The sequence below is a fragment of the Monodon monoceros genome, unplaced genomic scaffold (assembly GCF_005190385.1).
Source record: "Monodon monoceros isolate NGI ecotype Baffin Bay Population unplaced genomic scaffold, NGI_Narwhal_1 Super_Scaffold_7, whole genome shotgun sequence".
In the NCBI taxonomy this organism is placed as follows: Eukaryota; Metazoa; Chordata; class Mammalia; order Artiodactyla; family Monodontidae; genus Monodon; species Monodon monoceros.
The window spans coordinates 22,103,745-22,116,834 of record NW_021703784.1 but is presented as its reverse complement, the minus strand read 5'-3'; positions in this window follow the sequence as shown (position 1 = coordinate 22,116,834).

The following is a 13,090-nucleotide window of genomic DNA, read 5'->3' as shown; positions in this document are numbered from 1 at the left end:
GGATCCTTAGTCTTTAACAGAATTCCTGGCACATAGTCATCTCTCAATAAATGTTGAATGAATAAAGCAGCTGCAGCCTTGAGGGCATTATCCATGGAATGGTCTTGCATATGTTCTATGAGTTAACAAAGTGAAGAAAATACCAAAATTGTGTCTCTAAAATAAGGTCAGAGTCTTGAGCAGCCTCTCTAGAATAAAATGTTCGGATTTTATCCATAAGAATTTATTAAGCTATGTGTTGTCTTTGTTTTGTTTTTTAATAAAGCTGTATTTTTAAGCATTTAAGACACTATAGCTTTTCCATTGCAGTCATATTTCTTGGGTTTAGGCTTTACTGATCATCTCATTGCAGTACACTTATAAGATGTAGGGTAAAATGATGGGTGTCTGTGACTGGTTCTGTTAATAATTGTTTTCCTTTTCTCATTATAGGTTGACTTTTAAAAGCCAAACACTGTTGTACACTCTATTAGCCTCTTGTACTGGACTGGCACTGAGGTTTAGAACTAAGAGAAAGTAAAAATGGAAAAACATATAAGACTGAAATGGCACAACTAGGATGACAACTTTAGCTCATTCACCTGCTGACACCTGAAAATTAAGTCACTTACCCAGAGAGATAAAAAGAATGGTGCAAAGAGCCAAGGATAGAGCAGGCCTGCCACAGATACATTGTATTTTTCACAACGGGTAGGTTTTCCTTTGTCACCAGTATTGTCAGTTTTCACTGTATCAATCAGCTACTGCTGCATAATAAACAACCACTAAATTTCATTGGCATACAGCATTAGGGTGTTAATTTCAATCGCATATGGTTGATATAGGCTGGACTTTGCTGGGTGGCTCCGAGCGGCCACTGGGCCCTGGTCTGCCTACATACATGTCTCACCCTCCTTGCACTAAAGGCTACCCAGGAGATGCTTTACTGTGGCAATGGCAGAGGGACAAGAGGGCCCACACAATCAGGCAAGAACATTTCAAGCTCCTCCTCATGAAATTGCTGACATCTCATTGGCCAAAGCAGATCACATGGCCAAGCCCAAACTCAAAGGGTGGTGAAGTGTATTCTTTCCATGGACGTGACAGAGGAAGAAGTAAATAATTTTTTAATGACAATTAAATGTTCACAGGCAGAGCTGCAAGCTGATGCATTTCAAGAGTAATGGAGATAATTATTTTAAGGAGGTCAAGGGTAGGTGATTCCTGTATGATTAAGTCCCAGATGTCTTTACCCTCATACATTGCTGATAGAACAATGAATTAATACAATCTTTCTACAATATAAATTAGCAAATTCTTACCTATTGACTTCTAAGGATTGTCCCGAGATGCATAGAAAGATTTTTATATACTTGATGGATTTTTACATCCATCTTACTTTTATATTAGTGAGATACTGGACACAACTACAAGGGGTTGGATGATAAAATTTGGCACAACCGGGTGACGGAATATCTGTTCCATATAACAGTGATGTTATAGCAGAATATTTAATGGCATAATTGCCAACGTACTTACTTAATGAAAAAAGCATATTAGAAAACAGTAGGTATAATATAATCCTAATTTTGTTTTTAAATCGTGTGGGTATAAGTATCTTATTAAGATTCTATAGACATATAAATTAAAATACAATAATAGTTATTTTGGGTGGAGACAGTTTTCATCTGAAATCCATTCTGCCCTCTCTCCTTAACACTAGAAGAGTGTCTAGGAGGGACCATGTGACTTAGATCTTGAAAATAATGTGAATAGAAGTAGTTTGTCCATAAATTCTTGCACAACGGTTCTTTCCTCTGTTCTTAATGGCTGGAGTGGTGATGGCTAGAATAAACTTGGATGCCACATTGTGGATGACAGAACTACCACCATATCTGAAATGTTCTTCTCAGAATCCTTATATGAGATAGGAATTAATTTTTATAATTTACTCAATTTTAGGATGACTTTATTACAGCAACTAGCATAAACTCTAACACAGTGAGGTTACTAATGATTTTTATTCTCTTGTATATGGTTTACTACATTTTCCAAATTTTTATTTTGGATAAATAGTAACGTGTAATTAATGTAAGAAATAACAAATATTATTTTTCAAACCTAGACATGTTACTCCAATACTTCCTCAAAATAATGAATTACAAGTGTTTTGAGCAGGCACTATTTTTCTCTCTTTCATTAAGATTAAATTGATGGGGCAGGAAAGCAACAGAAATTTCTAGACCCTGTCATTTCTGATGTCTTCCCATATTTTGAGGTCCTTTTTTAACTAAGAAAATTTAGATGTAGAATGTAGAGTTTGGGGCTAAAGCCAAACTGGGTTTGAAATTCCTTCTGAGATTCAGATAAGTTACCTAACCTCTCTGAGTCTCAATTTTCCTCATCTGCAAACTTTGCAAGATTATTGTGAGGATTAAATAAGTGTGTGAGGGAATAAGAACCACCCCAGGGAGTAGCACACCATTTTGAATGCTCTTATGAGATGTAAGTTTCCTTTATTTCCTTCACTTACAAAAATTTGACCACTTAGACCAAACACTTGTTATTGAGAACTATGTGAAACATACAATTTTGTCTTCTTAAGCTTGTAATTTGACCAAAATTTCACACTTCTCTGGAAAGGAGAATTATAGCATTACATGACTAAATATGTCACTGAATTCCTCTTCCCTGTTCATTTTCCCATTAGGCATCTGGCCAGTCGAGTTAAGAAGGGAGTGTGCTGACAGGCTTTCAAGGTTAGCACAATATCCCTCCACCCCTACTGTAGCTTATATTTTGCAAAATACAGCTGAGGCAAAGAATTGTGTTGCTCTCTTGGCAGAAATTAGAGCCTACTTTGTGTAAACACAATTAAAACTAAGGTGGAGGGGCAGATGCAAACAGAAAAAGCCACAGTCTGCAAAATCACTGTATGGGAATTTCATTGCATATGTTTTCTGAAAAGATTAGAAATAACAACATGAATAATCATGAAGTTCAAATTAAACTCACTAACACCTACAGCCACCCATAACCTTTCCTTTATGCTGTACCTCTCCTCTCTCATTAAATTAGAATTTTAAATCTTATATTTGACATCCATGGCAAAAAAAAATACACATACACAAAATACTTTAATGAAATATTTAAAGACTTCAGTTCCTCTCCCTCTTTTTCTCCTTCCCTTTCAGTAGGATATATGATCTCTCTCTCTCTCTCTCCCTCCATCCCAAATCTAGCCCTTCCATAATCTCTCTTGACCTCATCCCCTCCCAACTACTAAGATTCTTCTATCTTGTCTTCTTCTCCTTAATATTTTCCTGCCTTGTATAGCCTACATTTTGTATCACGCACATTCCTGACCTTATCAAGTCAAGGTGAATGTGATGAGGTTGTCAGAACAGATGTGTTCACTTACTGTTCTTTTAAGCTACCTCATTGCATTTTAAATCACTTGTATGAATGTGAGCCTTAAGTAAACTCTTCAAGAATAGCTCTCGATGAAGGAACCAAATAAGGATCTAAAGAGTAGATAGTTTGCACGTATATATAGTTACTGAGACCTGGCTTCTGACAATAATTATAAGTTTGCGTGAGATCTTTTTCTCTCTGGGAGCATTTGAGTCCTTGTGCCAGCTAGAAGACAGTGAAAACAGTATAATGAATACTGGTTCATATCCTCTCTTCCATGGCTTTGGACTTGATTTGATTCACTGCGGTACTTACAAAGCTGAAATTCCTTGGAGCAAATGGAGTAGTTGGAGAAGAAATCTGGGAACCAGATATCAGGTCAGGATTTCACCAGGGTTCCAAGTGAGGAAATACAAAATTCATTCACACAAAGACACCCAATTGTTGTTCTGAGGTGGAACAACTAAGGGAAATGGATCACTGGCCAGTTATGAGAGACGAGTGGGCGGGAAGAGAGGCAACTCACATGAATGTTGAAGACCTTGGTACATTTGTAGGTGCCTGGGGTTCTGAGGAGCAATCCACATGAAGCTGTGAGTAGTTGTACAAGATCTGTCACTTGCAGAGACGTGGTCGGGAAGAATCAGGTAAATAAGGCTGCTCCAAAAAGGAAGCAAAGCCCTGCAAAATGGATGGTAATAATAATTAACGGCATCTCTACCAATATAGGGAGCTTACCTCGAGTTATGTATTATCTTAAATGTATTTCATACATTATCTCATTTAAATAGGGCAAGGATGGCCTACCCAAGAGAGGAAAGCAATGAGGGTTAAAAATTAGAATTCTAGAAAATCCTGGGAGAAACAAGACCAAGGAGCCTCAGCCATGAATTACAGAAAAGCACTTTTAGTAGCTAAAAGTAAACCATTAGATAAATAGATGCTTTTCTTGGGGCCAATTCTTTCTTGAATAAATACATACACAAGTTGCAAATTACAGCATACTTTTACTGTATCAGCATTGGACTCAACAGTATACATATATCGTCTCTTTCAATCTTCACAGGAAGTCTGAAAGGTAGATATCTTACAAAGAAACTGGGGTTCTGAGAATTTAAGAACTTCCCAAGATTATAGAGCTAGGAAATCTCCAAGCCAGAATTTGAACCCAGAATGACTTTTCCCCCAGACTCTGACCTTTAATTACTGCAGTACAGGATCTCTAGTCTTGTCTTTTCTAGTCCCATCTGAAGCTTCACTGTTGTAGATAATTCTCCTCCACCCTCATCAACACATCTAACCTTGTTTCCAAATATTACTGTAATAGAAACCATGAAATAAATATTCAATTATTTTCATCAAGACAGAGCTCCCTCAATTTTTCTCTTCCTAAGGCACAATTTGACCCCACTTTAACTGCAGAAAAAGTACATAACACTCTTCTGCCAAACTTATCCACACACTTCAGATAAGATCAAACTCTTGATGGCAAGTGCTTAACACTAAATCATAAAGCTCAGCTTTATGTCATAATATCAGCTTGCATTTCTTTAGCACCTGTCATCCCCATGGATACCAAAGTAAATTACAACCATGGACCCATATGCAGATATATAGAGGTGTCTCTTCGCCCCCCTAGGGACACAGCTTCTCAGAATCTTGAAAAATTGTCTGACTTTTCTAAAGAAGAATGAAGAAAACAGAATATATCCATTTAAATCAGAATATCTGTTATACTGTATATCCATTTAAAACAGAATAAGTTAAGCTAGAAAATATTATAACTGTATATAAATCTTTAATGCTATGGGGGTTAAATGTTCAGTCTGAAAAATAATTCTTTGAAAAGTAGCACTGTGCTAACAGCCTCTCTCTCTAATTTTATTTTCTGTATTAAAAAATCAAATGCTCATTTGCTTAATGAGAGTCGTGTCTCTCTACTGTCCTGAATGACACATGTTCCATTTGAATAATTACAATGTTCTTCATCACAGACTCAGAGAAAAAGTCCTTCCACCCATGACACTCATTTTTTTAAATTACAAATATTGAATAATTCTACATATATTGAGCACCAATTATTTTAAACACTCTTCTAGGTGATGGGATGTAAGGAGCAGGAGTAAGACCATAAAAGATGGATAAGCTACAATACTTTCTCTCAAGAATCTCACAATATAGCAGGAGAAACAGATATAAACCACCTTTACACATATTACACATGATATATTTACAATAGATACAAAGGTTTGTGGGTCACAGAGGAGGAAACAATGAATTCCCCCTGGAGGAATAGGGAATAGCTAACAGAGGAGATGACACAATATTTTCTGACAATAATAGTGTTGGGAGAAAGTTTCCCCTAGGAGTCTCTCATTTTTCTACACATCTTGTGAGTAAGGAACTGTCCTTTTGTTCTGGATTATCTTTTCAAAGAGGTTTATATAGTAAGCACCCTTGGAAGATAGAGCTAGTGTCTCTGTCCTGAGCAAAGGGCAGATTTTCTTACTTCTCAATAAAATAATGTCTCTCTTGAAGACAAAGAGCAGGTCTGCTTACAACCCATTATAAAGGGACATCTTACCAAAGCTTGGGATTCTTCAATTTTGATATAAAAGCTGAGTAACATCCACCTGGGCCCCTCCACATCAGCCCCATAGAACTTGGAGAGGAAGTGATACAAACAGGACACTCATGGTCTTTGTTCTGCCATGAGTATTAAAGTTCTTTGCCTCTCACCAGGAGTCTTGTGTCTCTGACATCATCCATGAAACAGTAGCAGGCTAACTTGTCAGCTGGTAAGTAAGGTCAGTCTCAGACCCTTCACAGTTCCTTACAAATATCTTTCACTACAGTGTCTAAGCTATTTGTAAGTGTCTAAGCACTTTATGCTTATTAACTCACGGTCAAAATAGTGCTCTGATATAGGTACCATTCTTATCATTATCCCTATATTAGAAGTGAAGAAACTGAGATACTAGGAGATTACATAAGCAGCAGAGATGTGATGTGAATCTGAGCAATCTGGATCCAGAGCCCACAAACCTCAATACCCACTGCATTACCTCCATGGTTGAGAGCGCAGTGCACTCCATCCATCGCTGATGGCCATAAGTTGTGTCATGACTTGCAGTGTGGCTCATTCATGGAAAGATTCTGTTCACATTGCAAGGAATTTTGAAGAGTCTCTTGGGAGAGTAGGAACTACTGCCCAGAGTGTTCACAGGGCAATGGAAATGGGATAGGATTATCTAGGGAGATTTTGGGAGGAGGGGAGAAGCCAATAAAGGAAACTGAAAAGGCATAGCCTTTGGGTAGGATGAAACCAGAAAAGTGTGATGCTAGAATAGCAAGATAGGCAAATGTTTCAAGATGCAGTGTTTTATGATTCTAGAAAATCATCCTTTGCATTTGACAACATAAAGATTGCTATACTGTTTATTAAATTCATTTTGGTGGAATGATAATGACAGTAGCTAGACTAGAAAAGAGAAAGGAAAATTAGTTGTAGAGAATTTTTCTAGACATTTGAGTTGAAGGGATTTTAACTAGAGGGATATGAGGACATAGTAAGGTTTCACTTTATTTTTTAATTAAGATGGGAAAAACCAGAACAGATGGGAATGACCCCATGGTGTTAGGAAGATTTATTATGTTTGACAGAAAAGATAACCAAAGTAGGAAAATTCTTGAAAAAATTCTTGAAAAAAACATATACTTGTGGATATGATGAAAAAATTGGCTAAAGAAGAGACTCACCCAAGATCTCCATCTAGCTAATGGCAGTAAAGGGATTAGAACTCAGGCCTGTACTTTTTTCCCTTCAACCATGACTTTTTTCAAATACCTTTTGATATTACTTTTTCATCTCAACAATCACAAAAGAGGCAAAGAGAAAGAAGCAGTAATGTTTCTGTAACAGTTCAACTGCTTAAATTTGATTTTACTAGTAAGACACAGTTTTTCAGAGGACACTTTTGAAAATATAAATCTAATTAAAAGAAGAGATTCAGTGCATGCAGGGGTCACTACAGTTTAACATTGGTGTTTTCATTCCTGTATTTGTGTGTTTCAATGATTCAAGTGAGCTGAGCTGAGTAACTTTACAGTGAGACCCAGGCCTCCTTCGTCTGACACAATTTCCCAACAAATCAACCCCCCAGGAAGCTGGAACCCTCAGTTATTTTGCATTATTTTCTCTGATCACCCCTCCCCATTTGTGGGACCTTTAGTAGCCTTGTGTCTACTTTCTCCAGCTTCTGCCTCCAACATCTACGTAAAATTAAGAGACTACCACCAGGAAACAGAGAATGAGGCACAGTGCCCATCTCACCCAGGGACGTTGATAAAGCATCAGGCATACTGGCTTTTGTTTTATTTTGTCCACCAAGTATGTTTTCATTCAATAAACATTTATTGAATGTGAATTCTGTGTCACAAACTAAGCTGGTTTGCCTTCATTCTAGATTGTGAAATTATGTTTTAATGAAAGTCCAGAAACAATATACAAAGTTAAAAACAAAAGCTCTTACAGAAGGGAGAATGAACTCTATTCATTTATTCTGACAAATGTGATGGAGTTTTAATTGCAAAAATACTTAACTGTACAAGATAAACTCACTGTTGTACATCATGTAAAATTAATGAAATAATTACAGTGAGAGCTCTCACTGAGACAGTTGGCAGCTTAATTCTTGTAATTTTTGTACAGAGACAGACACCATAAGGTAGGAGTATGTGTGTGTGTGTGTGTGTGTGTGTGTGTGTGTGTGTGTGTGTGTGTACATGTAATGCCATAAAAATTTTTCTGGCTTCTAAAAATGGAGATTGCGCTTCATCTTCACACTTATCTGTATACATTCATCTAAGCTTTCAGTTTTTGATGTAACACATATATATGTGGTTTTGCAGGTAGTAAGGTAGTAAGTATATTTTGTTACTACCTTAAGAAGGTAGTAACTGCTTGATGGCAGGAAATCTGGTCTTCTTGATGAATTATTCCCCTCATAACTGCTGGAGGTGGAGTCGGGGTCTGGGATGGGAGTAGAGGTAAAGACAGAGGAGGGAGCCAGAGTTGACATGAGGACAAATCAGGAGTATACCACAAAGGGTTAATGGGTGGAGCAGGCCTCATGGACCAATGGGGAAGGACTAAGTGTATTTAGATTTGGGGGTGTAGGAAGGATTAAGACTTCTGGAGTTAGTGTTTAGAGGTTGTCCAAAAAGACTGAAAAAATTAAATATGGATTCTTGGGGTTTTTTCCGTACCATCTCCAGAAAGTTTTTTGGAAGGTAAACTCTGAAATATATTTTTAGACTAGTTATTGAATAATGGTGCTCTTTAAAGTTTTTGGCATTAGCTTAGTGTTACTTTCTCCAGAGACATAAGAAATTGGGATGATTAATCCACAAGAACAGACATAACCTTGGCAAGTAAAAGTTCTCCTAAAAAGAAAGTGAAATTACATATTGCTTCATACAAACACAAAGTTTCGTCCAGAGCAAAATAAAAATTCAATAAGATTGCAGTGATCCTAGAATTTGGAGACTAGATCTAAATTATATTATAAATATTGAATGTATTAATCTGTGACTCAGAGGTTAGTTGTTTTCATTCTTTACTCTCTCTATTTCTCCAGCAGCATCTGTTCAGCCATTGGAACCAGGATAATTGCATTCAGATACTCATCATTCAGAATAAAACCCTACATTTTAAAATTATCAAATATTAAAAGTGAGGGGAAAATTGTACATGATCAGCACCTTATCTTGCTATTTTAATAGAATCAGCTCCAATTATGACATTTAGCAATATCATCTCTATTTTGTGTAAGATGACTATGCCTGCTCTCCATTACTGATTCCTGCATGCTACTTTGTCTAGTAAAGATTTTCTTAATTCACTTATTCCAACAAGGCACAATAAACAGACATGTCACCTGGGTTTAAGGAGAACCTCACCACATTACCCCAGAGGAAATTTCTCTAGTCTAGAAACTGAGCAGGAATTAAACCCCAGGTTCTACCTAGGTTTGACATTTAACTCAACCCAGTAGTTTGGAAGAAAAATAAAGCAAATATAATTAAATATGTATACCTGGCCACACATTATTTTTCAGAAGCCCTCTGGAAAAGCTCTCCAAAATTCTGGACCTCCTGAAGTTTATTTCTGATGCAATACACAGATTTTATTCTCTCAACGGGAAAAAAAATAAATAAGACATTTGTGTTCTAGTGACTTTGCTATTAAATGTAAGATAAATTTTCAAAAGTCACTAAAATACCAACAAATTAGTGTCTATTCACAAATCTTTTTGGCTTGCTCTAATTGATTTGACATCTCATAACACATGCAGCACTACATTGGCATTCTGCAAGGAGGTCATTCATAAAATTGAAAAATGGAAAATGTCTAGGCATTGATCATAATACATCCCATGAGTAGCGATTTGCAAGCAAGATATTACTTCCTCTCTCACAGAATAAGTGGATAACTTGTAGGCTGCCATCTGCTCACAATTATATTTAAATATTTGTAATAATTAAATATTCATAATATTTTATTATGAATATATTAATTAAATATACATAGTTAAATATTCAAGGAATATTAGTTTAAATAAAAATACAAGAATATTTTGTGCTTTGCCAGAGACTGCAAATAAGTTTCATCTCTTATACAAATGTCAATCAATTGACAGTGGCAGATTCAAGTGTCCTGTTGAGGAAGATTCTGAGGTCAGGTCTAGGTTCAATAGGAAAGAATGCTTCGAAGGAATAGTGACATCTGCAATGAACACAGACCGGTCATGTGTCAGGAATTTACTATCCCTGGCATAGACCCTTGAGGGAGATTACAATAGCTTGTGTTAAGTGATAATGGGCAGTTTCCATGCCACCAAAGCAAAACCAAAAGAGGCACTATTGGCAGTTTTCCAAATAAGCAATCAAGTGAAGGTCAATTATCAATATCAATACTAACTATTAGACTAGATCTAAATTTACCTGGGAATTTACAAACTTCCAATATACTGCTTAAGCAAGTAATAGAAAAAGTAATAAATCACAATGTTTGTAATATTTTGTCCTTGGGATTTACGTGATATTTTGCTTAGTCCATCAGCTGAGTTTGATCTAAAAGTTAAATAAATCTTGTCTTCAAAAATTTGCTATAAGGTCTATAAGACAGGAGAAATTACTGCAAGTTTGTGAGTGTGTGTGTGTCCCAAGTAGCACATGGAAGAAACCATCCTGAAATTTATGAAATTAACATTATTTCTTAAGTTTTCTATTTCTTGGGAAAAAGCCAGAGCATGACAGATCTTAATGGACAGACTCAAACTTGGGAATAATATTTTTAATAAATGTAAATACATTTCTTTTTAAAATGTGGAATGTAGGTTTCCATTGATGTATGAGTTATTTCTCATGAAAATTTATCTGAATCTTTCAGCTTTTACCATTCTTCCAGAGAGTATTATTCTTTCTACCATATGAGATTTGATGAAAGATTCCAAGATAAAGTATTTTGCTACTTTTATTCCAGAATATGTGCTGCCTTCCTTGCTAAACTGTGTATTCTGATTAATTCTCAAGTATAGCTACTCCTATATGGGTAAAGGTATCTATAAACTCATTAGACTCACAGATACTCCATTAAAAATAGACACTGCTGGGCTTCCCTGGTGGCGCAGTGGTAGAGAGTCCGCCTGCCGATGCAGGGGACACGGGTTTGTGCCCCGGTCCGGGAAGATCCCACATGCCGTGGAGCGGCTGGGCCCTTGAGCCATGGCCGCTGAGCCTGCGCGTCCAGAGCCTGTGCTCCACAATGGGAGAGGCCACAGCGGTGAGAGGCCTGCGTACCAAAAAAAAAAAAAAATTGACACTGCTATTTTCTTAATAAATTGCCATCCTTGTTCTCTCCATACAGTATCCTACATCAGGAACTGCAAGTATTGCTTTACTCTTCCTTACCTTGAGAGTAAAGATCTGAAGATTAATAGGATTTGGGGACATTAATAATCTATCATTAACATCTGATTCTATGAACTCTGCAAGAATCAAGGTGTACTTTCAGGATTTCCTAATTTATCATATTCCAGTCTCAATTCCTATGAATTAGGACCATGGTTTAGTCTTTTTTTAGTTTTTTTGACATTTCAAATATTATGGCATATGACACACATGATTAGGAAGACAAAGCTAGTTGTCTGTTGCCAAAGGTTTCATAGGATGTCATTTTGACAGTTTGTTGAAGCCAAATTTTGTTGGCTCACTGAGAATGGATCCATTAGTTAACCAACTATGTGCATGTATGTATATGAGTATCTTTTCAAAGTCTTTCTCTAAATAAGATAAAATGTTATTTATTTGCTTCTACTTATTAAATTATAACTCCAGACTCTACATCTTTAGAGTATTTCTCCTTCAGGTGGATAAAGTTATCAATTGTGTATGAATATCGTTAACTTGATTTTCAAAGGATATTATTTTCCTCACCTCCTTATATCTAAATAGCTTCTTACATTTCTTGGGTTAACACGATGCACACTGATTCACCTTGGCAAACAAGAAAAGAAAATATCCTTCTCTGTACAGGCAATATGTTTTATCTTCCCCAAGATACTTCTAATAAGATGAAAACAGCCAACACATGAAAATTTTCTTTCAGGCAGCCAGACAGAATCCCAGCGTGCCATCCTTTCCAGAAATTTTAACCTTGAATTGACTGCTCTCCAGCTCCTGTCAAAGGCCAGACTGACAGGCACAATCTCCTACAAGCAGGTGGATCATGTACTCCATTGCATGGAGCAAAACATTCTTGTCCCATAGGCAACATTGCATTGGTTATAACTGGGAACTCAAGGCCCACTGGATCAGCTATGAAATTAAGTTGAAGTAAAAATGACACACATTTTCCTCCTAGGATTCTGACACCAAAGTTTGAGGGAAAATGCAGAGGAGAGGAGAAATTTGAGCTCACCTCTAATCCACACAATGTTTTTCATCTCTGGGGCATATTAACTTCAGAGGTGTAGAGGAAATCACAAAAAATATGTGGCCCAGTTCCCTGCTTTCAATAACCACAAGCCAAAGAGACTGTGATTTTCCCACTGTAAACTGTCAAAGAGATGGCAGAGGAAGGACTAGAACGAGATGACCAGAGTCCTAGTCTATGCACTGTGTGTCCCTCAAGAGCATGGCAGGTAAGCCAGAGATTCTGACCTAACTCAGTAATTATTCAACAAAGTAGTAGAGCCAAGCTCAATGTGAGGCACCCTAGGTGATCAGATGGTACATAAGACATTGCCAATTCCTCCATGGCACTCACTGAGTATTTAACAAGAGATTGATGCATGAAACAATCAAAATAGAATTTCTATCCTGTTGTAATGTTCTCATCAGCTCATCCTACCCATCTCCCACGGGTTCCCTGAGGTTACATAGTGCCCTGTGTATACCTGGAGTAGGGCCGGAAAGCACTGATGCCTCAAATGCTCCCTCTTCCTCCTTCCATAGAATGTCCTCCAGAAACTGTTTCATTTCTGGTCTTCTGTGAATTGAATGCCCAATAAGTTTTTTACGTTTATTAACCTTTGACCCTTACAAGAAACCTGTAAAATGCCGTATTGTCCCTATTTGGAAATGGAAATAATCTTTGGCTGAGAAATGTTAATTACCATAATCATGTAGCTAG